This window comes from Lasioglossum baleicum, unplaced genomic scaffold, assembly GCF_051020765.1.
Source record: "Lasioglossum baleicum unplaced genomic scaffold, iyLasBale1 scaffold1091, whole genome shotgun sequence".
In the NCBI taxonomy this organism is placed as follows: Eukaryota; Metazoa; Arthropoda; class Insecta; order Hymenoptera; family Halictidae; genus Lasioglossum; species Lasioglossum baleicum.
The window spans coordinates 1070-28393 of NW_027470150.1; the positions used below are offsets into that span (position 1 = coordinate 1070).

The following is a 27324-nucleotide window of genomic DNA, read 5'->3' on the forward strand; positions in this document are numbered from 1 at the left end:
TCATTTAAAAATGGATTTGATATAAGAGTATGATAAGGCTTTTGGTGTTATTAGGTTTGAATATACGAAGAGTTAATGTATGATCTGATTAAAACTTACAACTACATGTTAAGATAACGATAACATCATGTTTCGACCAAATAAATAATTTTTAGATTTGTTTGTCTTTTTTCATTATAATATATATATATATATATTATCTTCACTGTTCGTATTATGTTACACAAAACTTTTTTATTTAATAAAATCGAGACACTACATAGATAGAAAACAATTTATCATAGTATATAACTATAAAATGTTTTTATAAGTCTTCAAATAGCAGAATCTACAGTTGCCAAATTCTAATAGCTCTCCTCTCTCAGATATAGTGTAAAATAAACACTTAGGCAAATATAGAAAAAAAGTGCGCACAATGTAATAACAAGTCTTTATCTTAATAAAAATGTTTCAGCCTCATGTAATATTGGAATAATGTTAAATGATTATTGTATAATGCGAAATACACGTTCCATATTAATATAACGTAGGTCAGTGTTTGAATTTTAACCCTTTGCACTCGAGAGGCTACTGTCAGTCACCATGAAATGTTGAAAGCCCATATTAATTAATATATAAAGTTTAAGATAACATAATAACATGCGAGGTATCGAAATCAAATAATTTTACGCGTTAATTATTATACGATTCTTTATTTACCATTCAAAAAAATAACGTCAGTTTGGTACCAGAAAATTTGTGAATTTCTACTCTTCTTTCACCAAAAAATCGTCGAGTGCAAAGGGTTAACTGCTGCTTTGTCTCGGTCCTCGTCACCTTACAGAAGGTGAGGGGGCAAGGGGGCGGACATTACTATGACGCGTTAGAAAAAAAGGAAAAGTTTGGCAGCTTCGTTATGTCACGGGGAAATACGTGACAAGTATTTAAAATAAAATATAAACGGGCGGCTCTTTAACCTTGGTGGAAGAGACCGTTTCTAGAAGAAACTAAGTTCCTTATATTAATACTTATTCCGTAAAATAAGTATAATACAGAAATTGAATAGTTTCAAATATTTAACGTTATTCAAATATTATAATGTTAACGTATTCTCTCTTGGAATCGATAAATCGTCTAATATTTTACAGATATTTTACTGGTCATACTTGTTATACGTGCCATTCTGGATCCTCGTGATATTGCACGGCCCGAATTTCTGGAAATGATTCTCGGTACCAGGTATCTTGTACTTACTGGAAAAAATACACTGAATTACCTGGTCGTAACTGGGGAAAACGTACATAAGCTCAGGGCTTCTTGTCTTGCCATCGAGAGTAACGCACTTGGTTATAAAGAGACCTCCGCAATTCTACTTTCATCCTGGCGATAACGTCTTCGTCAATATCCCGGTCACAGCGCGTTACGAATGGCATTCTTTCACTATTAGCAGTGCACTGGAACAAGAAGGATTGGTACAGTTAATAATCAACCGTGTCGTACAAAATGTACGAACATGAATGGTTACAGTGTGATTTAACACCTGAAGATGATAATTTCCAAGGTGAAACTCTTTTTCTCTATGGATTAATTTGCTGCTAGGTCTTGTAACGGATCTCTACCGAATTTCGGCTGTCGAATCACGCTCGTCATCCCTAATTTACGATCGGAATACACGAAATACAGCAATGACTCAGGAGTCAACTCTCAATCAACCGATGATTACCGAAAACGAGATAACATCCCCTATCGAGTCATTATATGCAAAACTTAAACCCGACACGCATCGTGTAAACGCTATTGCGCTTTATCCTTCGCAATCTTATCCAAAAGGCTAGGCATACCTGCCCGAAATATCAATTTTCATGGGCCAGTGAGATTCCACCCACCGTGATGTATCTTCGAAAAGTAAGCATCGTATAATATCGCTCGTCAATTTCGTTATTTTCCGTGTACTTGAGAATTCTTATAATAATAACGATAGCCTTTTACCGTGAAATAGTAATAAGAATAAGAATAATAATAGTAACTTGCTATCGCTGAACACCGCGATCATAATACACCAATAAGAATTACGAAATCGAAGCGTAATTTCTCCTTCGCTATTACAAGGAAATATTCGATCTATCTGAAGTAAATAAAAATCGCTGAGATCCCAAATGAAACGAAGAAAAAGATTAATTATCACACGTTATAAACGTTACTTTCTCTTGAAAAATGCATTCTGTATTTTAAGTAAATTAAAACTTTTAGCAAAATTAATAACAAAAAGTATTCATTCATTGAAACTAGCCTCACCTCTATGCGAAATGTATCACGATTTAACTTATTTGTAATCTCTAATAAATTCTATCGTCGCTTGCTTATACAGAGTATAAATTATCAAATTCATTTAAATAGCATCGATATGAAATACCATTTTAACGTTTACATTTTTACAATTACAATGATGTTCAAAGATTCCTCTTGATATTACGCTTATCTAAATTAATTCCATAACATCTCACGGATAAATTGCAAAAGCGCTACATTTAATAACAATGCTTCGACCAAGTTTTCAAACGACATTTGTCTAATTAAATATCAAATTTTTACATTAATCAAAGAATACATTATAGCTTAATTTATTCCCTTATTTAATTATTATTAACACTTTGACGGCCATGGTGGTCACATATGACCGACAACGGTTCCTCCCATGACGCCACGGTGGTCATGGATGACCGGAGCCTTTCAACTTTTTACAATTGTAAAAAACTAAATGAAAATCGAGAATTAGTGTGTTTGAATATGGCCGATGTATAGAAGATACATTGAAATAAAATGTGCCATCTTGAACAATTAAAATTTTTTATTAAAACAATAAAGAATAACAAAATGATAGAATAAATCTTGCATCTAACGGTGCACTTAGTTAAAGCACTCCAAACATAAATGCGGCGCACCAATACAATCCGGACAATAAGTGGTCACCTTGCTGGTCTTATTTTTAGCAATTTTTCACCCAAATAGTTTGGAATCTTTTTTGTAACATTCCCTGCAAAATTTTCGTTCCAGGTACGCTCGCCCTTCTTCTTTTTTGCAATTCGTGCCGTAATTTTCGTCGAACCGTTACTAAGGCGCCACGGTGGTCACCCACCAGTAAGAGGAACGCTCCATTTGACAAAAGTATTGCCTTCTAACATCAATTCATTATTATGTTGCCATTATATGCTTTGAATAATAAAAATAATGCCATGGCGGCCTGGGCCAAACATATGATTTCGGCGTGGCAGTCAAAGGGTCAAATGGCTTGTCGTTTAATGTCATCTTTCATATATCGTTACACCATAATTTTAATAGTATAAATAAAAACGCAAACAATTTGTCATTTGCGATGTATCTATGCGAATTTATGCATATTTATGTATTATATATATTATTTATACGCGTGTAATTCTTAACGAAGAGGCCAAAACGAATCAAGCGTGATAATTTTGCGCTAATCTGGATTAGCCAAGTCCGTGTGAATAAATGATCTCATTTTTCAGGAAAAGCGAGATCTTATAATGGGTTTAAAGACACGGATAAACGCAGGCCGACCAAACTGGGACAGGATATTCAAACAGCTTCAAGATCAGAAGAAAGGGAAAGTAACCATCTTTTATACTGTGATCCACCTCAGCTGGCGAAAATTTCACGCTATAAATCCGATCAGTTTGGTTTCAACTTCAGAAAGGAACCTTTTTGAATCTTATTAGAAGAAAAATCATACCACAATGTTTTATTACATCGTATTGTAGAAAAATATTCGTGTAAACACTATCGATATTTAATCCATCGCCAGCTTTGGTATAATAACATACATATCTCCATCTTAACTAATAGTATTTATCTATCTTTTAACCTTCTTCTCTGTTTCTTTAATTATCCAACTTAATTGTCCAAATGTAAGAATTTTATTTCATGTTATTTGCAATCCTGGCTGCTTCGTGCATTAACCAAAGTGTCATTAATATAAACAGAAAATTAATTTGTCGTTCTGAATATGTATCAACTTTGTACAATGTCTGTATAGGATACCTTTTATAAATCGAACATACGAAATCCATGTCTCGTTTATTTTGGATACTTTCATAACACCAAATATGATATTTTTATATTTCGCTAATTTATCTTCTAAATTCCATCACATTATATTTTATACGCTCGAAAAATTTATTAGCGCTAAATATTTTATATAAATACTAAAAATTCTCGTGATGGCGTTAAGACAAATTATCGAGCGGTATTGTTCTAGAAAGAAATAACATTTTATTTCAAAAAACGCTGCTGCTTGCATCATAATTATTGGTACGCGTAATACATTACAATGTTATTAAAAATTTCTCCATACTTTAACAATAAGTATAAAAATAATAAAAGTACGCAATATTTTTAAATGAGGGATATAATTTGAACATATTAAATTAAGAATATAGATGACAAATAAAAATTATATACTTCCATAAAAATTTTAAACAACAATTTTCCTTTACTGTACATCATTGTGTGCGTGAGTTCGTTCGTGAGTGTGTGTGTCTATAAATATATAAGTAAAATGAAGTATTATAATATAATATAAAGGATGTATGGAATATAATAATATAACAGAAATATATATAAAACAATATTAATATAAACTTTTTATTCCAAAATTGAACAACACGAATTAACGATAATATTTAAAATATATAACTAATAAAATATAAAAATATAATTTACACACGCAAAAAATAATTTCTATCTTACCATTTATCTTTATCATATTAGTCTAAAAATAATATTAACACTTAGCCGACCGATCGGGTAGATCTACCCATTACCAAACTAGTCGGTAGCCGACCGATCGGGTAGATCTACCATTTTGACCTGAGGAACGCTTCTTTTTCTATAGAACTCCTTATTTCTATAGAGTACAACAAAATTATAACAGCAGGCACTAATTTTTGAAGCTTTTTTATTGGACATTATTACGGCTCTTTATGTTTGAGATATCCGGATGCCTCTACCAGCCATAAAATTATTTTATTAGAACACTTAGCTTACGTTATTTATCCGTCATCTTTACTGTCCTTAATATTCTCTATTACCTATATTTTTTGAATAACCATTAAAAAACAATTATTATAAACTTTTGATTTCGAATTCTGTATAAGCAATATGTGAAATCGTTGAACAAAATTGTTACCGTAAGATATAATTGATCATATAAGTAATTTTCGGACGTTTTTGATTTCAAATAGCGAATTTCAGTCCGTGTTACCTTAAAAAAATGCGCGGTGAATAGCGCAGTTTGGCTTTCCCGTGCGCGGTGGATACTGTACAGGTCTCTGTGGCGCGTGCGGTCAGCTAAGTGTTAAGTTAGATTTTCTGATCAGTTAGAACAACCTACATGGTGTAAAGTGTTGTACGTACTTTTCCGATCGCCCGTTCTTATTATTAACATTAAATACTTTACTTTTTTTATATAATATCTAAATTTATAAACCGAGATATAATAATATTTGCATTAAATACATTAAAATATGTGAACTTACATATTTAAGCAGAGAGCACACAGACTCCTCCGACAGCCTTAACTTTGACCACTGCAGGTTTACTGGAAAATTTGGCTTTGACAATGACTGGCTGTTTACAAAGTCATCCATTTCTTAGAAGCTTGTAATATCCCTGTAAAATTAAATATGAAATATAGATATAAACTAATTGTATAAATTGAGAAAAAATATATAGATGTATATTTATATTATTTATAACTTACTGCTTTAACAAGATCAATTACTGGAAATTTATTTTCTGAATCCTTATATTTAAGTCTTGTTTGTTCAGAAATTAAGTAATTTCGCATACCAAGCTATAAAATGAAGTGAAAATTGACTACTAGTCGCATTCAATTAATACAGATTTAATATTTGTATAATTCATTAAAATAATAAGTCCATTCAATTGAATTTAGTTTGCCAGTGAATAGTACAATTATCATAATCTGACACGTGTTATTATAAATTTCTTATAAAAATATGATAAATATATTTACCTTCTCAAATATCCAGGGTGGTATTTGTCAAAGTTAATACGATGATGGTGTAAACCACCAGCATTACCACGTCCACCAGGATGTTTTCTGTGCTTACCTACAATGTAATATAATATTAATTTAATGCTATTTAAGCTTTAATTATTTTTATTACAATAAAACTTAAATTTTACCATGATTTGTACGATATCATACCTACACGTCCGTGTCCATGACTTACGTGCCCACGAAATTTCCTTGTCTTCTTTTTATGTGTAGCCTAGCAATAAAAAAGAAAGTAACTAAATTATATTGAAAAATTATTTATACAAATTTAATAGATTTCAATGTTTTGTCTTGAAGGTTATGTTCGTATCCTAACGTGAAACTGCAAAGCTATCAATAAGTAGAATCAATACTTGATTATTTCGCGAGAAAAATAATAATTTTAAGAGAATATTTAATAAATTTTTAGTAAAATTATAATTTTTATTATTCTATTTATACAAAGATGCTTTTAACAATCGCCGATTACGAACAAACAACTAACAAATCACGAACTCACCATATTGGTCGCAGCGTACAGAACGAGAACCGCTTGTTCTATACCAAAATTAATTTTTACATTTCAGATGGTGTACGTGTACTTTGACTACCATTTAATCATAAAATAACTGTTAAAAAAATAATAGAAACTACTAACAGTATTATACATATATAAAATCCAGTTTAACTTCCGTTAAGTTAAACCGTTAACTATTAATACAAGAAATAAGTTATCTTAAATTATAAATTATAAATAAATAAAAGAAGCAATATACATATTTTGGTTAATTATTCAAATTTTCATGTAAACTACGTTTTATGTTTTTCAGATTATTTTATATGTACATATATTAAAAAAGTATGTATAGAAATTATATATTTTATGAAATAAAACTCGAAATAATAATATGAGATAAATATTTTTTTTATCAATAATTATTGTCTTGAAACACTTGTCGCGCATACAAAGTCAACTTTTATCTTCGTGTAATATACATTTTGCACAATTGTAATGATATATGATTTAGCTGGGCACATAGCTGTGCACATAGCTATGCAGGTCGGATTAAACGGTTTGGAGTTTGCAAGTTTCGTATAATTTATTTGTAATCGTTCCAAAATTACTTATATTTAGAAGGGATATTTAATTTGTTCATAAAAAGAATTTTATTAGTGAAATAATAACGAAATTATTGAAAAACTGTACGCACATAAGGAAAATGTTAAAAGTAGATCAAGATGCAGGAATCTCAACTAAAGAGAGGCAAGGAAGGTAAGGAAACAGTGACATAATTCATACATATATGTAATTGAATAAAAATAAAATAATAATACTTCGAATATATACATATACGTTTACGTTTTAATTAAATTTTTATCATTTTTTTCTTATATAACGAATGTCGTCTGCTTTCACTTAACCTCAACTTAACCACTTTGATTAACAACTTTTTATATAAAATATAAAAATTTGTTTTATTTGCTCGAGCATTATATATCAGTTCATACTAATACTGATATTGATGCATAAATGTAATTTTTTAATTAGTTCAATCATTTTTATAATGTTTGAAGGTATATATTGATTTTTTGTAATGTAACGAGAGGGCTGTAAATGTATTCTTTCTATAAGCATCTATAAGGAACTGTTATAGATTATATAACATATCTAAGTTATAATTGAATCAAGATATATATTTATAACTCATCTTTATATTTAACCAGAAGAAAGCGTAATGATAGCGAAGAAGATATCGAGAAAGTTTTGGCATTGGAATTGGAATATCCTGGCAAAAGGAAGAAGTCAAAGATAAGCCAGTCGAACCAAAATCTGAAAATGAGGACAAAAAGAAAAAAGGAAAGAAGTATAAGAATAAAGAAAAAAATGAAATTATCGATATTATAGAAGAGTTGACGACTACTGAAATCCTTGAAGCGAATGATATGAATAACAAGGTGGAAAGTGGAACTGTAGAAACTGCTGCACAGAAGAAAAAGGAAAAGAAAGAGAGAGAAAGCAAAGGAAACTTGTCCAGAAAAAAGCTGTACGTAATTTTAAATATTATGTTTGTTATGCGTATAATATTATGATTTATTAGACGTAAATTAATCAACAATAGGAAACTGCTAAGAAAGGAGAAAATGAAGAAGGAAAGTCTATAGATACAACGGAGAAACAAATAAAAAAGAGCCAGAAGTAAAGGTATCGGAAACAAAAAGAGTATAATTAAAGGAGATGAATGAAGCAGATGTTTCTGCAGCTGGTGAAGGTGATGAGGGAAGAAAGAAGAAAAAGAAGAAGCAAAAGAAAAAGGTAACAAATAGTTTTGTGATTCCTTTAGTTTAACAAATTAATGTGAGATATATTTGTTAGGATATAACATTAATTTATGTCTACATTTAGTATAACTTGATATGTGCAATAGGCAAAGGTCCTGCGAAAAAGACGAGCTTGCATTGCTGCAATGCAAGAAGTCTTAAAGAAATTAAAGGAAGAAGAGGAAAGAATGAAACGAGAAAAAGAAGAACGACTATGCCAAGAAGAATTGAGACAACTAGCTCAGTGGGAACAACTAAGGCTTGAACAGGAGTGAAAGGAAAGGAAAAAACTCAAAGAAAGGCAAAGAAAAGAAAGATTAAAGTCAGAAGGGAAACTTTAAGCTAGGAAATAAAAACAAGACAGAGCTAGAGCGCAAGCTATGTTGAATGCGCTTAAAGCTCAAGGTTTAGATTTACCGGATGCAGAGGAGAAGAAATCTAGACCAGGTAATTACAATACTCTGGCATAAGAAGTAATATTTATAAAAATGGATGTCAGTACATAAACAAATGCTGTTTTAGGAACTCGCGTAAGACCGAACAAGGTAAAACAGCGAACGAGTGTCGATGAAAAAGACAATGAGAAAGTAGAAGAAAATGTTCCAGAGGCGGATAGAGTGGAAGTAGAAATTGTAGATCAACAGGTTAAGGAATCTGGAGAGAAGAAAGACGATGTGAAAGATTTATGGGATGCTGAATCTAGTGAAGATGAACAGGACGAAGGTATCGGTTATGTATAATTACGAATACGTTATCAATTATATCGAATGAAACATTTTCTAATAGAAGACAATTTAATAGATAAATTAGGCGATGTGCCAAAAACTCCTAAAAAGATTAAGTATACACTGAATTAAGTATACATGAAAAAAGAAAAGGAATCGGAAATTGAGATAGTAAAAAAGAATCGTCGGAAAGTGAGTCAGAAAGCGTGAGTGGTAGCGAATCAGAGACACAGGAAAGCGAAGATGATAGTGGGTTAGAAGATAAAGTAGCGGATGCAGCAAAGAAAAAGGAACGAGTTAGAGAACGAATACAACTTCGGAGAATGGAAGCGGAAAAGAAAAGATGGTTAGATAATCTTCGAGCTGCCGTAGTGTGCGTTTTAGGTCATGTCGATACTGGGAAAACGAAAATTCTTGACAAGTTGAGGAGAACGAATGTACAAGATATATATCGGCACCTGCTGCACTGGCGAGAAGTGCCAGAGCCGATATATCGGCCCGCGCCTCGTAGCGCTTTATTATTCGCATTGCGGGAGAAATTTATATCAAAATAAATTTGTAATACGATATAAATGATCTAATTTCATTATGAGAGAATTAAAAAAAATAGTTTTTCGTTTTAACTCTGTGGACATTATTATATATTTTGGAAGAGATAATCCGCCCGGCGCTCACTATGTACCTTCGAGTTATCTTTTATTTTTGTTATGTAATATCGTTTATCTTGTTATAAAATATATTGGAAATGCAAAGTATATACTTTGTAATAATTGGTCCATATAAAATTATGATGAAAAGATGATTTTTTGTATATGCAAATACGTTTTGTAAGAGAGAACTTAACTTTTACTATTTTTATGAACACTTATACCTTTGTTATTTATATAATTTTTAATGAGTAGAGAAAAACTAGTGTGATTGTTTTGTTCTATATTTCATCCTTAGTACACTGCTTTTTGAATCATGTAAATATTGTTTGGTTTTTATGAGCATTTTCCCAAATGAAAATCGGTCGACTCTGCTGGTTTCTCGGTATCTCCACGACTGCGAGGGGATTCGACGCAGTATCGGCGTCTACGGCACACGGCGCGAGCTGCTGGCCGTCGCGGGAAGCGGAAAAATCGCGCGAGGACGACGCGACTAGCGGTTATATTCCGAATCCAAATATGCGGCATAAATTACCGGATTCGATAATATCGAAGCGTGTGTGGGTGATAGTAAAATTCGTAGCGGGCACGCGGCGTATCTACGTTTGCAACGAGCGTTTCTCTCCTGCGCGTAGAAAGCAGTTCCGACCACGTTGCTGGCCCACGCGTCCTCTGCTCCTAACCGACACTTCTTCCCGCCCTACCCTCCGTTTTCCCCTTTATTTCATTTCCCCGCGAATTCCATCCGCGGGCCACGGGGCCTAGTAACCAGCAACTTTGCTTAAAGTCGATTGGAAGTGATGCTACCGAGGGTATCTCGCTATATCTTACCTAGGAACATTCGAATCCGAGTTTTATCGCGTTTAATACGACAGATTCTGTGTTTCAAGGTTTCGAGTTTTCCGGTATAAATGGGAGCCGTAATTCTTCGAGTAGGATTTTGTCAAGTCTTGAAATTGGAAGTTAGAATTAGCATAGTACCTATTGGGTTGCTTAACAACTCCAGGTATTTTTAGTATGAACTGGAGTCATAATTGCTTCTAGATCGTTGTTATGTTGAATTTAATAGTAGGAGGTTCTTCGAGTAGAATTCTGTTAAGCCCCGAGATTGGAGGTTAGGATTACCGACGTTGAATGTGTAATTAAATATGGAAAATATGCATAGTAGGTATAAGCTTGGTATCCACTGAGCTGATGAATCTCGGTACTTGTCGCGCAAAACAGCGGTTATCTTTTATAAACAAAAGAAGAATTATCGAGTAACGCATCGATAATTTTGGCGTATAATTTTTCATCGTCTTGCGAGCAACTGCGAATTTTAATCGCCGTGTGATTATATATCATCGAATAGGTAACGAGAAGAGGAAGCGACGAAAGAACGATTCTATTCCGCATCGAGGAATTAAACACGCGTAAAATTATTAATCTCGTTCCTATCCGAATAAAAGTCGCGACGATTTTCCTTCGAAGATCTTTCGAACGGATAGATCCTGCTCTGTCCGTTTTCTCACACTCGAGGAGCGGGATTTTAATCGATTTCAGCGTGGACGTTAGAGTTACGTAACGGAGGCACGGCAGAGAGCGAATGTATAAACGATACTGAATAAGATTCGGTGCGGTATCAGCGATTGTCGGGGCAGTTTTTATTAGCGAGCGATGATCCAGACCGGATGTCGAATATCACGAGCGGTGGTTGACCTAGGTCCGTTCCCGTATCGAATTTCCATCGGATCTGCATTCGCGGACGAGAAGATCGCGATGCTCGCGACCCGTCGTGAAAAGAAGCTCGCACAGAAAAAGACACGAGACACGCCTTCGTCGCAAGCGTCGCGCGAATTTCGCTCGTTTTGTGCGTCGTCGTCGGCCATCCGACACCATGGGTACGCTAAACCGATGTTTCGAACCTCAAACTTTCTTTGAAACCTTCGCGATCGATCTCCCAGTTCTCCCGTTGTTCCGTTTTCCAAAGATTCCGTTGCTTCTGCGTTCGCTGGTAATCCATCGTGCTAGCTTCAACGTTGAAACCTTTCAAACGAGTTTAATACTGGTAAAATAATCGGTATAATAAAGAATCGGTTTGGTCAATCGGAATTTCTCGGAAAGGAAGAAAAATTGTCGCGGCGGGAAGGTGGGATAAACGAAAATCCGGTGGTGAGGCAGAGAAAAAATGCACGAGCAAACGTCGGAGGCATTTGTACGGCTTCCGTCGTTATCGGGCGTGTACGCGTGTTGCGCAACGGCCTCGATAGTCGCTGTAATATCGAGCGGAAATCCGGCGGATTCTTTCAGCCTGCCGTTTTCTTGCCGTTCCGCCATTCCTTTTCTTCGTCTTATCTCTTTTCCTCCGTCGGCTCCTCTCCACTCCTTTTTTCCTCTTCTTCCTCGATCACACCATTCACTACCGTACTGTTCTCTTCTCTCTCTCTTCTCTCCTTTTTTCCACGTTATTCTACTTTCTGCGACAGTCACCCAATTAATCCGTCGTATCCGTGGCTCCAGCGAGTTTGAGAAAACTCACCGGGCTGCAGAAAGAATTTTCTTACAATGAGCTTTGCTAGATTTGCCGTGAATTAATTCCGACGACAAGTACAGGGAAAATTGCAGAACACGAATTAATTCCTAGACGGAATTTTATTATCGTGGTTTCATTAAACGATTATGGTAATAAGGTATCGCAATTGAAATTGGGAAGCAGTAGAATTTATATAGTTTTTAACTAGCTCCCCACGGTCTATGTCTCAGATAAATTCAAGGTAAATATTTTCTTCCTACATGTGCTCCATTGTTCGCACAATATCGTTGCCGCGAGATTTACTCTTACTTCGAACAGGAATGCCATTAAGACAAGCGTGAAAATAAATTCTGAAATACAAGTTACGATTTTTCTCGGAAATCGCAAGGAAAGATGGAGCGGATGGCGGAGCCAGGACCGGAAATAATTGGATTTTATTACCGATCGGTGGTCAAAGTTACGGCGTCACGGTGCGTTAAATCCTCGGCAACGAGGAGATAAATAACGCGATCGATAACGAGTGGAAGGTAGCAGGAAATCGGTGCGAAGGAAGTATCGATTACGTGCCAAAAGGGAGTACGCTCCGCTTATCTCCCAACTTTCCGTGTCTATCTGGAATGGGATTTTTCCGCTCGAGGCGGAACAGGCGCAGATACCGATCGGGAGATCGATTAACGAAGCTTCGCGAAGTCGCGTCACCACGGCTGGAAACTCGAACAGTTCGAGACGAGCAGCCTTTCGATGAAAAAGAGGTCGGCTAGGCTGTTTCATCGTCGGAGCTTCGACACGCTATCTCTCGTGCTGGAACCTCTGACTCGAATTCGAAACGGCAAAAGGGGCACGCCGATTTCGCGTATTTCCGCTAGATCCGCCTTTCTTACTGATGGAATTTTTGCGAAATCCCCTCGGTTCCATTATCTAACGTCGAAAAAGCTTTTCTACGCCCCGATCAACGATACAACGATACGCGGTTTCGCGTTCGGACAGATTCTCGCGATTAATCTTTGAGCGATATCCGATGTCGCTGGAAGAATTTCCGAGTTAAATCCGATAATGCGTCGTTTCCTGCTAGCCGATCTATGCATCATCGGTATTGTTTCAATCGTTGCGTGTAAAGTTACGCCGCAAAAATGGTAATGAGGCCGTCCAGTTTTCTGCGAATATATCCGCGCGAGTAAACAGCAATATTACCATTTCAATTGAGTAGCTACGTAGTTGGAACGATAGAGCGGCTGCCATTGCCATCTGGCAGCCGATTTCTGCCAGCGAAAAAATGGTATTGCAAAACGCGATTGAAGAACGAGGATGACATCACGTCCAACGTCGTCCTTCTGTACGAGTGGTCTGTCGGTCAGGGAATCCCCAAAATTGGGGTTCGAACGGGGCGAGAGAATAGGCGAGAGATTAGGCGCGAGATTAGACGAGGGATTAGGCGGAAAAGCGGGCGAGGAATACTAGGCAAGGTGGTCATCGGATTAATCGCGTGCGTTGATCGATTCAAGGAACTTAACGCGGCGTTGCTACGTGTATTTCCATCCGGCATGAAAGGAACTAGAAACTCCGTGGTGTGTGAGTCCCCTTCCGGTGGAAGGCCGCTCGTAACGTTCTTCCTTTCCCTCTCTTCCTTTCTTTCTTCCTCTCTCCCTCTCTCTCTCCTTCTTCCTACACGCTCGATCTCCCCCTCGTTTTCCTCCTCTTCCGGTTAGCAGGTACCAGAATACATTTGTAAATTTACTGATTGCAAGTAGAAAATTAACACGTCGGAGCGGATTGGCCGAGCGGGACCGCGAGGAAACTAATTAACGAGCACGCGAACGGAATACAAAACGTGTTTCATTATCGAGAGCGATATGCGAGTCGTAGAATTTTGCTTTCGACGAAGGATAGAGACACCGGGATCCGGAAAACCGGGTAACGCGGTAGAAGCGCGAGGTTCTCGCCTCAGGATGTCACGAATCGGTACACATGGCATGGATTGTGCTGTGGGAACACCGGAAACGTGCAATTTTCTAATCATTTCTCCAAACACGACCAATTTCTTTCGCGAAGATATCCCTTTCTCGAGCGCAGAGATATCGAGATGAAGAAAATGGGATAACAGGTGTCAGAGGACTCTCGTTTGAGCAAGTGACGCGTTATATACTCCTGGCAAGGATGCAGTTAGAGTTAAGAAGGACGACGTTCGAAGGATCTTTCAAAATGGAGCGATCGCGTACAATTCTTCCGCGATTGTATTCTTTCTCGAGACGTGATAGGTCGCTTCTTTGCCTCTTCCATTTTTCACGTGACAAGCAACGGCGTATATTCCACCAAACTCGATATAAGATTCGTAGCGAGTTTGATGAATTTTCTTAGGTTTTAGGCTTACCTAAAATTCCCTAGACGTTTACGAAAATTGTATTTTTCGAAAATAATTTCCGGTAACACTCGGAATGCGTATCGACACGCGTGACAAGGATAATCGAAGGCGAACGAGGACGATGGGCCAGAGTTCTTCCAGTAGTGTCAGCCGGTGATGATTTTCGGGAGAAATATAGCGAGTTACCGGGAGATTGCGGTGGAAAAGCGTATATCGGTACGCGTGGCAAGGGTATAGAGGATTAAAGAGGACGGGACCCGAGCCTTCCAACCTTACAGCCGCAGTCGGTCGCGCGAAAGGGAAAACGTGCCGGCTAATATTAGAGGAAAGTTCAAAATGTGTAGAAGAAGGGCATATAAGTGGAGATGCCGCCCCTTCTGAGGCGGAATGAAAAGAAAGGAAAAGGAGGAACGCGGGAGGGTTAGGTGGCGAGAGGGTGCGAGAAAAAGGTGAAAAAGGATGAAAGGGCGACGAGACAGCCGGCGGTGGAGGTAAAACAAACATACATGGAAAGCGTATCTGCAATTAGAGCGTCTATCGAGTAGCGTAACGACCGGAAGGAAGCCAGAGGCGTTTCCACGAAAGTTACAGACAAGCCGGAAGGCCGAAAGATGGGATGTGGTTGGTGTGTAAGTGGCATCGATGCGTTAGTATGCGCGTATTCTGCCTCATTCCAACTTCTCTCCCCTCTCCGCGACGCGTCTTGACAGCCTGTCTCTCTTTCTCCCTTTCTCTCTCTCTTTTCGTTGTGTTTCCTAAGCAGGCAGCTGGTTAACGTTGCTATCGTAGCTAAGGAAAGAATAAAAGATATAGCATGGGGAGAGAGACAGAAACGCGGCTGGCCGAATGTCGAGTAAATCATTTTACCTGGGCTCGCGATTAATTTTGCTAACCACGAGTACCGACGGTAATCGCCTTGTTGACGAAACAGAGCGGATCCAAATCCGGAAACAATTGCCGATAAATTTAGTCAAGGTGTCACGAAAACTTTATCGAATTCGTCATGAGTCTTGAAGATTCGAATTCTTCGCGGATCTTAGGAAATAGGGAAAGCAGGGACATAGCCGAGAAGAAGACGAAAATAGGCGTGATAGGTCACGCTTGAGAGAATCGATGCTGACACGTGTAACTGGCAAACCTGGTTGCCTGGTCCCGAGCAGGAAAGTCTATTGTTTTGTTCCTTGATTTGTTTTCACGCCCTCCTGACGCGTTAGAGTCGAGATCAGACTGACACAAGATGATAGATCTCGTTGGAATATCGGGTAGACGACTGTGTAGACACGATCACTGTGCATCTGCCTTTAAACAGTTACCCTTTGGGGATCAAACTGCGTCGTATACTCGAATCCGACTGATTCGCAATTAAATTTTCGCGTGCTTTCAATAGATAACGTCCGCTCGTAACTTTCGATAGTGTTGCCCTGTTTGCACGGTATAGACCTTCATCGGAGCTAAATGTAATAAATAAATAAATGTCGAGGATTCCTGAAATTGCTGCTAGTACTCGGAAGTATGGTCGAGGTGGTGGGGATTTCATTCATCGACTCATCCGTCTGATTCCTTAACAGGCCGGTAGATCAAAGGTACGTCGCACACGTGGCCGATGTGTAGCATAAATTTCAGTAATAGCGATTGATATTTTAGCTGGCTGTGCTCGAAATCGAAGAGACCAAGGCCCTTCGCGTTACGATATACGATATACACGTACATAAAATATTTATACAGAAATAGGAGGAAAAATAATTTAACCGACGAAATGAAATTTAATATCGATGATTGTAACAGTTGAAATAATATATCTATTCGTGGAAAATTGAAATAGAGTCAAGTGGAAGAAAGAGCAAATTTTTAGATTAAATATAAATAATAGTTTGCTCGTTACGCTGAATTTCAATCCAAGAATGCTTTTAATCTCGAACCCTAGTTTAATATTATTTTCATGTCATGTGATAAGGGCGATGACAAGATTAGCAAGATTTGTAAGACCAAGGCTCATTCTTCTCACTACACAGGATAAAGATAAATCGTACGTGTATTAATTTTTACTTCTACTCGAGTTCACATGACTATGTAGATGCTATTGGCAAGAACAACAGCTCTTCTAGACGATTGCTATTAATAAACCGTATCAATAGAATTATTCTCTATTATCGTATCCTTACAGTCGAATGCTAATGACTCGCTATTCGTGAATAAAATTACTTACGTTATGTGTAACGGTAATTAGCGTATTATGTAAATTTTGGATAGCCTGTGGAAAAATGGCGGTGCGATTGGTGGCGAGCGCGATAGAGGCGAGGCCGGTCTTCCGGTACGCGCGGTCACGATGCTAGGGGTTTCCTGGTGGTTTTTATCGCGGTTTTCCGCGGAAGTGGAATAGAGCGTGGCTGGAAATGGCTGGGTGGAAACAGGCGCGAGGATAGGATCGGAAGAGAATCCCGCACAAATCTCAAAACGGTTGGCCGTTAGCCGCTCAGGCTCCTACAAACTACAAAGCTTTCTAAATCGGTGCGGCTCACGATAATAGACTTCCGGTTCTCGTCTCGCGCGTTCGCTCGCTGCGCTGAGTCTGCTCCCGAGTATGCCAACATCCACCCTCTTTTCGTCCGTTTCGCTTCGCTTCGCTTTTCCTTCGCCCTCTTTTTTTCTTCCTCTTCGCCCTCGCCTCCGTCTTCAACAGAAATACATCTCCCACCAGGCGAACCTGCAAATCGGCCACTTCCTCTTGCCTATATCGTTCTTCGATAATTCTCCATCTTCTTTTCCAATCGCAGAGCTACTCGTTTTCTCTGCGATTTATCGGGCAAAATAGCGAAATTTGAGATTGTGCTTTTCTACTCTTTCGTTGTCGAATTTCTGCCAATTTCATTTTTCAAAGAATCATTTTTACGGTGAAGTAATTTAACACAGGAGAAATGGGACAAATCTTCTGGGTTCTATTGCTTCTCCATTAGCGACATTATCGTTTTGTAATTGATTTATAATTCGATCTTTATGGGTTGAATTTCGAGGCAATTTTCTTCGGCTTTTATTATTGCTTTATAATGGAGTTTTTATAGATTCACTTGAGAAATAAACCTCGAGATAATTTGGTCGAGGTTCTTCAGAGTTTCGTTTCTTCCTAATCGTTGATATTATCATCTTATAATGGCGTTTTTATGGGCTCGATTTGGAAACCGATAATCCACGAAGATATCATTCGCGGTATTGCCTTTTATCGAATCTTTAATAGCGAACCGAACTCTAGAGTGAAACGTACAAACCGTTTAATTCTCGAATCTTTCGGCATGTGTCTTTTTTCCATTTTCGATACCGCTGTTTCGCAATTGGAGCTTTATTATTTATATGTGTAGAACTACTTCCAAACGCCATAATCGCGCCGATAAGAATACCTAATCTTTCGCGAACTTATCTTCGTTTATTTCCTCGCTTTGTCGCTGTCGATCCCGTTTCGCAATTTTCGGATCGCTATCGATCAGATCCTACGATAAATCGACAATCGTGAAAACCGGTACCTCGTAAACTTCCTTCCTGTTTCCCAGTTTTGTTGTATCGTTGACACCGTCTGGCGATCGGTGCTTCACCAATTAGACCTCGAGACAAATCTCCGAACCAAACGAGTCGCGATTTCGCGTTAAGTCCTCGCCGGGCTGACAGGTGACTCATGTACGACATGTCTGATACAAGCGTGACTAAAATTATGCGATCCCGTATTTCCAGAATTAAAACTGGATCAACTGGAGGAACGATTACCCGTGCAGAAGCGACAATCTCGTGATTAATTCGTTTCCTCTTAATCGATCGATCTCTCCTTTCCCGCGACGCACAGTATCGCATAATCGATGATATATTCCGCAGGATGTGATAGCGCGCTTAAATTAATAGATCAAAAATGCATCGAGGAATACGAAAACTTTCCGTCTTTTTTTTTAAAGAAAATTCAGACTAAACGATCGTTGGTTCGACGTTGCCGTATTTGGTATAGCTGGCCGTTTGTCTTTTCGAGTAGAAAAGCAATTTGAAAGGTTAAAGACACGCTAACTAAGACTATAATCATAGTCGGAAATACTAGGTTAATCGAGTATGCCCGGAGGGAACTTCCAGGCGAGTTTTCTCCAAAACGGAGCTACGTATGGAACAATCTTATTCCACATTTTCGTTTCATGTTCTCTCGTACCATCGAATACACCTTGCGCTTACCGTGTCTCGTTATTGCATTTCGTCCCACGCAAGGGAAATTAGAAGCGATGCCAACGAGACACGGGAATAAAAGGTACAAAGAAAGGGAGAAGAAACAGCAGAAAGATGGAAAGAATTTGGAAACGGAGAATCGAAAAGAGTCGAGCACGATACTCGCGATTAACGCCGCCGTCTTCGCTATCGCGGCGCCTGTTCGCCAAGAGAAGAAAGATCGTCGGTAATTACTGTTAACCCATTTGCATCATCGCTCTACTTAAGTTTTCGCATCGAAATATCAGCGATGTTCAACTGATGACTGATTCGTATCACCACGCGCGGTCGATCGTATGTGCAGTAACGGATATCGAAATTATTCATCGAGTTTATTAAGAATGTACTTTTTAAACGATTGATACGCAGTATTATATCGCAAATATCGCATTTTACATTTTTTTTACACAAAAGGAAAAACAAGTGGTTAAACGTTGTCTGTCACAATTGAAGGATATTTTGTAATTGGTAAAAAAAAGTAACGTAGGCTCGCGGAATATTCCGCGCTAGGTGATAGCTGACAGTCGTAGGCTCGCGAATTATTCCGCGCTTGGATGCAAATGGGTTAAATCCACGCCATTGACATAAATTTCCGTGGTTTCATGTCTGCGCGTGGCCCGCGCGCGGCGCGGCCACGGGGAGAGCCCCGATTCACGCTTCTGCTTCTCTGTATCGCGCATAGTTGACCTGCGATACACGTTCTTCAAGTAGATCGGCTGCCACGTTCGCCCCGTTGCTCGCTTTACTGAACTTAGGCTCATTCAGAATGCCCTTTTTGAATCGGCGGCCCGCGGCCCGGGACCCTGTCGCCTCGTCCCACCGCACGCTTCTTCCCCGCCGTAAACAAGCGAATCAGGCTGCGAAAACTCCACCGTCTACATATGCGACCGCGAGAAGTCAACGAAGTTCAACGAAAGCAAAAATAACTCCACCTGTCCGACTCTCTAGAGTCTCGATTACACTCGAGTTTCTCTTTCATCCCATTGGAATCACCCCGCGATACTCGGTAAATCGATTCTCTCCTACACCGACACACGCGTGAAAAAACAATCGGCTGGCAGGATTTCTCGGTGACGGTATCACGGTCGAAATCGAAAAGGAAATAGATGACGCACGGTGTTCCCGAGATATATTAGGACAGGTTTGGGTTCGGGTTTATTGCCGCCGGAGGCGAGGCGAGTCCCCGCCCTTCGCCCTACCGCCCACGGGGGGGTCTCGGACGGTCGGTCGAGGGCCCGACCGTTAGGGGATCGAGACCAAGCGGTGTCGGCGTCGCGCGAGTGGTCACGCGGCGCCACCCGAAAAAAGAAGAGGACAAGGGCGAGGAGCCCGAAGATGAAAACCCAGTAAAGGGTAAGTCGCTGGGGAGTACTCGGTAGACTTGGGCTCCCGGTACGGTGCTGCCCGCCCCCGAGACTCCCTAAGTGCGAAGAAGACGGACCACCGCAGGGGGTTTAGTGGGTAAAAATCCCACAGACCCCCGGCCTCCCCCTCAGGGGGCCGGGTCATCTTTGGAAGATTCCCCCTGCGACACCAAAAAAAAAAAAAAAAAAAAATGTTTGGGTTCGGGTTTGAGCTAGGTGTAACGTATTGTTTACGATATATGGAAATGGATGTCGCACAGTGTTCTCGAGCAGATATATTAGGCTAGGTACAGCGTATTTGTGATCTATGGAAATGGATGACAAGCAGTGTTCTCCAATAAATATATTAGGCGAGACTTAATGTTGAATTTCGGTTATATATAACGTATTTTACGATATATACATCCTCGAGATCGATCTAACTCTTTGCACTCGACGATCTTTTCGTTAAAGAAAAATAGCTACACGAAGACTTTCTCCCATAAAGTCGACGACACTTTTAAAACGGTAAATAAGAAATGGTATACAAATTAAGACGTAGGATTATTTTCTTTCGATATTCCACGTATCGTTGGGTTACTTTATATTTGATATAATAATTAATACCGATCTTTAGAACTTGTTTAAATAGCCACTGAAATTCGCCTTTCCAGTGCAAAGGGTTAACCTTTTGAAGACGAATTTCATAATATACGTGTAAGTTTTTTAAATTTTCAGAATGAAAGCTACATGAAATATGGCGAAAAATAATTTTATCATTGTCATAGATATTTTTTAATTCGAAGAATTTCCCTCAGTTTGCTATTTTCAATCGTCTAGTATGCACCGAACGTATCGTTAGGTTCGTTTCTCGTCCGCAAAGGGTTAAATTAGGTTGCGATTTGGGCTAGATTCGGGCCCTGCAGAGATTCCGCGCGAATCTGGAAGCGGTTGAATTATCAATTGCAATATACATGCCGCATGGTATCCTCGAGATTGGGATAAGTTTGAATTCGGATTAGACGCCATATGTTTTGTACGACACGCGAAAGCGGATGACGTACAGTGTTCTCCGGTTGAAAGTCGATATAGTTATCGGTGTGTTTAATCGAGAATCGAACGGAGGGTGAGTTTGATATCGTTTTGATTTGCAGTTCGTGGATTTTGCCGTGATTTCGAGTATAGAATATAATCACAAGCCTGTGGACTCGGCGAGGAAAGGTCAAGAAGTTTGCGCGAAGATCGACCCGATACCCGAAGAGGCACCGAAGATGTTCGGCCGTTATTTCGACGAGAAAGACTTCGTTGTGAGCAAGGTAAGAGTTTTGATAGCTAATTTGTACGTATGAACTGGTTAAACGACGTAGAATTAACGGTTCGTCCGATGCTATCGCGAATATCTGGAATAATTGCACCGTTTAACTCTTGATCCCTTAAGATGCAGAATTTAACGCCTCTCGTCACGATTTCTTCGTGAAAAATTATGCACCGAGAAAGTATTTCGTTCTAATTAACCGCTACGTTAAAACTCTTACGGAGAATATGTTATTTTCGAATTTATATAAGTTCCGTGCGCGTGAAAAAGCGAAATAGACCCCAGAAATAGATAGCCCTACGGCATTAACCTTACGTTCTTCCGATTAATGGACATTCCCAATTTTATTTAACTACAAGTATATTTCGCGCGTACTAAATACGTGTTCGATATTTATGAAATACGGGGTGCTCGTGTATCATTATTCTCATTCGCGGGCTTATGACGTATTACTCGGGTATAAGAACTTTGACGTGTCAAGTTACCGAGCCTGCTGATAACGATTTGAGTAGCGTGACGGAAGAGTAGGGACAACTCGTGAAATACCCGGTTTTCCCGTGGAAACGGCGAGCTTGAAGTGAGCAGCGCGTAGTACGTAGCGTGGAGGAAATATCGAGCGCGCGAGTCGATCGCGTCCGGCTATAGGAAAACGTGTGCATAGGTTTAACGAGGACCCTTCGGTGCTCGTACAAGGTTGCACGGTTAGCGAAAAAGGGTGGGGGAAAGTGTGAGTAACTGTGGCGGCGCAGAGCGTCTAGAGGGGAGAGAGAAGGACAGGGAAAGAATTACACGTCGGGTAGAGAGCTGCGCGGTGTGAGTGCGCGGCGTGCGAGCGAAGGCGAGTCCTCAATAGCCACGTAAAACCACGTGGAAACAGTTGAAAAGCGTTACGTTACGGAATGGAAAATTCATGCGGGAACCGGCGCCTGTCCTCGCAAAAACCGATTCAAGGAAATTATTCCTAGACGAGCAGCACGATTAATACCGTCTTTCCACCTCCGACCTGTCGTTCGTCCTGGCATCCAGAACCTGCCTCCGATCGTCTCCAATTTTAGAACCACCGCGAAAAATTGCCATCGCTCCGGCGTAATTCGAAATTTAGAGCTATAGGGGATCGTTGGGAGTAACTGTGAAATTCTGATCGTCGACGCCGGGAATGTACATCCACTGATATCCCGCGGTGATCTTTTAACGTATCGATCTCTAGATCGTTCCTGAATTTTTGTCCTTGGCAAAGGTTTTTGAAGTCAGACACGGTGAATTTACGGGTTTTCTCTCATAATTTCGTCGTTAGGTAGAAATATAGGAATTAGGGAATTTCAAGGATTTTGATAGCAGCTCGAATCTAATATACACAGCACTGAGCACTGAAAGCAAAGTTTGGATAGCATTGCTTTATTTCGCAATATTGCGTTTAAAGACGGCGGTCACAGTACAGCTTTCAGTATACTTTTTAACATACTTTTGTTAAAATAAAAAATTTTCGGTTAGGATACTTCCTTAAAATATGTATATAGCCACTGTAAATGTTAATTTTAGAATCTTGAAAGACTGCATAGAATTTTTTATAATAATTGGAAATTTTAAGGAATTTAAATAGTAATAACTTGAAGTATTTTCAAAATGGAACCATAATCGCGATCGCAATTACCCACAGAATTTCTCGTCTCTATTAAGAGGAATCTAAAAAATCTATTCTGCGATTTTTTCGACGAGTCGCTTATGTTTACATTAATTCGGCAATAAATCGCTAAAGTGCATTCGATCAAATATATTAGAATATTGAATTTCGAAAATTTACGCGTCGAAAAAGGACCTAATTTTAATTACTCCATCCTCGGTAAATTTGTAGACGATTTTGCAATTCGAATGAGCTTTACTCGCATGCCGAATGTGTACAGTACGCGACAAAACAATAGCATACCCTGCAGTTTCCGATGTTTCTCAAAATATCTACTCGCATAACACAGAAGAACATTTGGTTTTTCGGAAATCTAGAGGTTTCCTATATATTTCCACGTATCGAATCCTAATTCGAGCGAATTTAGTAGATAAAAAACGATTTCCTCTATTGTTAAGAAAATATTCCAAACACGATAATCTTTTATTATCGGCTTTGAGTTGGATTAACCGTGGCTCGTGAACGGAAATTTGATTTGTAACGAGAAACGGTGAAACGGTGAAAAGGAATGATTTTGTCGCGTACTGTAGCTTATCTCCGCTTGTTTGACACGAGAGAGTGAGGACGAGCCAGACTCGTGGTCGCTGGTTATAACGGATGCAGTGAATTAGATATAAATCGATCTTCTGGAATTGGATCATTGGTGGATAACGTTTGCTGGTCGTACGCGTTGCAGATAAGCAGGCAGAGCATAGACGCGTGCAAGGAGTACTTCAGGGACGATCTCCTGAAGATGGACTGGCAGCTGATGGTCGAATTGAAGAACATATTCCAGATAATCTAGGACATGCTGGACGCGGCGGAAACGTTGAAGCTCTTCCGATGGGTTTACCGGCTAACAAGAGAGAGAGAAGAGAGGCCAGGGCTGCGATCGACCGACACGCCAGAACTACCTTGGATCCGTTTCTCATCGTTGTCAATCCATTTGTAGTATAATCGTCGAAGTTTTCGACCTTTCTATCATTCTCTGATACACGCAAATAATCGGCGCATGCCTTGCTTCATCCTGTGATCCCTCGAAAATTACGCTTGTAAACTCGAGCCAAGCGACAACGACAGTCTCCTTGCACAGTGTCCCGCTGCGTCGATGGATAATAAAGCTGGAACACGCTGGAAGACAAACATTGCGCGAGATATTCGTTTCCTATCACGAATCTGCGAGCCTTCGAAACGTAACGAACGGTCCGATAGGTCGGATTATTCCGGATTATTACGTTTTGACCGATGTTCTTTGAACTGTGTACAGTTCCAACCTGATGCGATAACCTATACGAGAAATCGAAACGTTCTCGCGCCCGATCATCCGGCGATCAAAGATTATTTTTTAATAGTTCCGCGAGAGCAGGTTTAGAAGTGCCCTGTTCCACTTTTTCCATCGATTTTTCGTCGCAACAGATAATATTTATACACATACGCGCGCGCGCACGCGCACGCACACACACGTACACAAACACATATATGTGTAATAGCCGAATCGTTGAACGCATGGTAAGTCGGAACGTAGTAGAACTCGTGTGTTACGATTAGCAAACCGGTCACGACCCCTCGATCGCGACCGACCGAGCGTGTCGCGGCCAAAGTAAACTAGATTTAGCGATTAGCAGTTGGATAGCGTGAAAATAGTTGGTAGATAGTCGAAAATCGAGTCGCGTAAACGTCGGAGATATTTTTGAAATTAGTCGAGGAGAGATACCTTTCCCGCACGACATCGTCGGACGGCACAAGTTTCAACGGATTAGAACTAGATCGCACTGCGCTGTCCGCCTCGGATCCAAGAGTTCGCAACGCGTCTGTCCGGGGCCGGAAGTTGTCGTAAGCGTGTCGGAGAAGAAACGGAGGAAGATGCCTATGGATGAATTCCGTGTTACCGCAGGTTGGTCCGACGCACAGGGACGACAGCTATAGAGAAGAGAAAGCGAGAAAAGCCCTTAGCGGTTCCTAATTTCCGGCCACTTCCATCTCCGATGCGAGCTAGCTACCTAGCCGGCTTATCTAGTTAGTTAGCCAGCTAGCTAGCTAGCGCGTTCGAGCGAACGAGTTTCGTCCGATACTACGTCCTCGCACGCAGTCGCGCCAGGCGAACAAGACGGTGACTGTTCCAACGAAAAGAGACTTCCGTCTTCTCTCTTCCTCCTCCTCCACCTCGTTTTTCTCATCCACCATACGTCACACGCTCCGGTTTCCTCGTCACCGACAACCCATCTCGCCGTGTCTTTTTCGGGCTTGTTGCTACCTCCTCCTCCTCCTCTCTTCCTCCTTTTTTCCATTAATACTCTGTTTTTCCTTCCGACCGGTGTCACATCCTTCCGATCTTTTTCCTTCTGCGCTTGCGGTTTTCGTTTTCCACGAATAGGTCTGGAGACATCGCCGGTCCTCTCGTGCCCGTTGAGCCTCGTTTGGTGAGGAATAGGTGAGATCGAAGGTGCAACATTAATACAAATGGCGCCCGCCGGGGACCTAAAACGAACGGCCGGTGTTCTAGAGCACGGACGTATGAAACGCCTGCGCGTGGTTAATTCAAGGTGCGTCGCGCGTTACAGCCAGGTATATGGTGAGACGGCGATGCGGTATCGGAAAGCGAGATATGGTAATAGTTACGTCGACGAATTTCGTCACGAATGGCAAACTGGTCTGAGCCTCGGTACTCACGATCGATTCGTGGAAGGAGAAGCATGTCTCGCATACAGTTTGCGACGTGTTTCCGGTTTCGTGGTTCGGGAACACACGTTCGAGACGGAAAGAGGAGTAAGTTTGGATATGCGGATAGGAGGATGGTGTGTGAAGAGAGAGTGAGAGAGAGAGAGAGAGAGAGAGAGAGAGAGAGAGGGAGGGAGAGAGAGGGGAGAGAGAGGGGGGGGGGGAGATAGAGAGAGAGAGAATCAGCGTCACCGAAAGCAATTTGAATTGTCCGTTTTGGTCCACGCTGGTCCTACGTTTGGTCCACGTTTTGGTCCTACTCGTGTATGGCCTCCCGAATCACGGTTTACAAAAGGTTATTCTTAACTTAATCGTGTCGCGATTTATGGAGGTCGTTGAATCAACGGGCGTCGCGGACAGTTCGTTCCTGCGTCTGAGTTGCGTCACGTTGAAAGGCGTTGTTCGTGTATATCAGGGGTTCGAGATAGATTAACGTTGCACGAGGCTGGCTACGGGTTACTCTCGCCGGCGGCGAGACGAGTCCTCGCCCCTACGCCTTCCCGTCGGCCGGGGGGGACCGCGGGCGGTCGGCCGAGGAACTGACCGTCGAGGAATCGCGTCCCGGGAATGTCGGTGCCGCGCGAGTGGTTTCGCGGCATTGCCGAAAAATGTAGAGGACTGGGCTTGGGTAAGCCCGAAGAGGACCCTAGCGAGAGCTGGCGAAGTCGCGGGGAGGCACCGGTGTCTTAGCGAAACCGCGATAGCTTGCCTGTCATCCTGGGAGGATGGATCACCACAGGGGGTTTAGCGGGTACAAATCCCGCATAACCCCGCACCGCTCCCTCGGGAAGTCCGGGTATCATGACAAAGATTTCCCCCACGTAAAAAAAAAGTCCGAGGATACACTACGATTCGTGATAGCTCGGTTGGTATAACAGTTGCCTGTAGACCACGAGATCCGGCTGTGGATACTCGTCATTGAATTTCAAATTTTTCCCCCTAAATATCATATTTATCTCCGGAGCGTTTTACGCATCGTGAAAGTGTTTGAAGGTAAGCCTTTGGTGCTTAATGCAAGCGTGTAGTCAAAGTTTATAGGCGAACAGATAAGAAAGGGGTGCCTTTACGATTTTCATCATTGTTCCCTGCTCGTCAACGGTGACATTCTTTCAGAATGGTGCCGCGTTTCCGACTTGCTGCGTTGCTCCACTTATCCCCGGTCACAGCGCAAGGAAAAATTTAAACCAAAGCGACGAAATTCCCAACGAGCGCCGGAAGCACCGGATACCGACGCGTGCTATCCACGAAAGCAGTGAATGATTCGAGAAACCCGGACCAACGATATAAATACCCGCCGATTATACATTCCTGTACGCAGCCACCGCAGTGGCAGTTGATCGTCAGTAGAAATGAAAAGTTTTACCGAAGCAGTTACGCTGTTCAGAAGTCACACGCAATCGGAGTTAAGTCTAAGTTAAAGTCTAGTGTAAAGTCAAAA

At 40.5% G+C, this 27324-nt stretch overlaps 2 pseudogenes; one reads left to right on the top strand and one right to left on the bottom strand.

The window, feature by feature from the left end:
- Positions 1-5538: 5538 nt before the first annotated feature.
- Positions 5539-6672, bottom strand: LOC143220492 (large ribosomal subunit protein uL15-like; annotated as a pseudogene).
- A 625-nt stretch (positions 6673-7297) lies between these two features.
- Positions 7298-23973, top strand: LOC143220490 (uncharacterized; annotated as a pseudogene).
- Positions 23974-27324: the final 3351 nt, after the last annotated feature.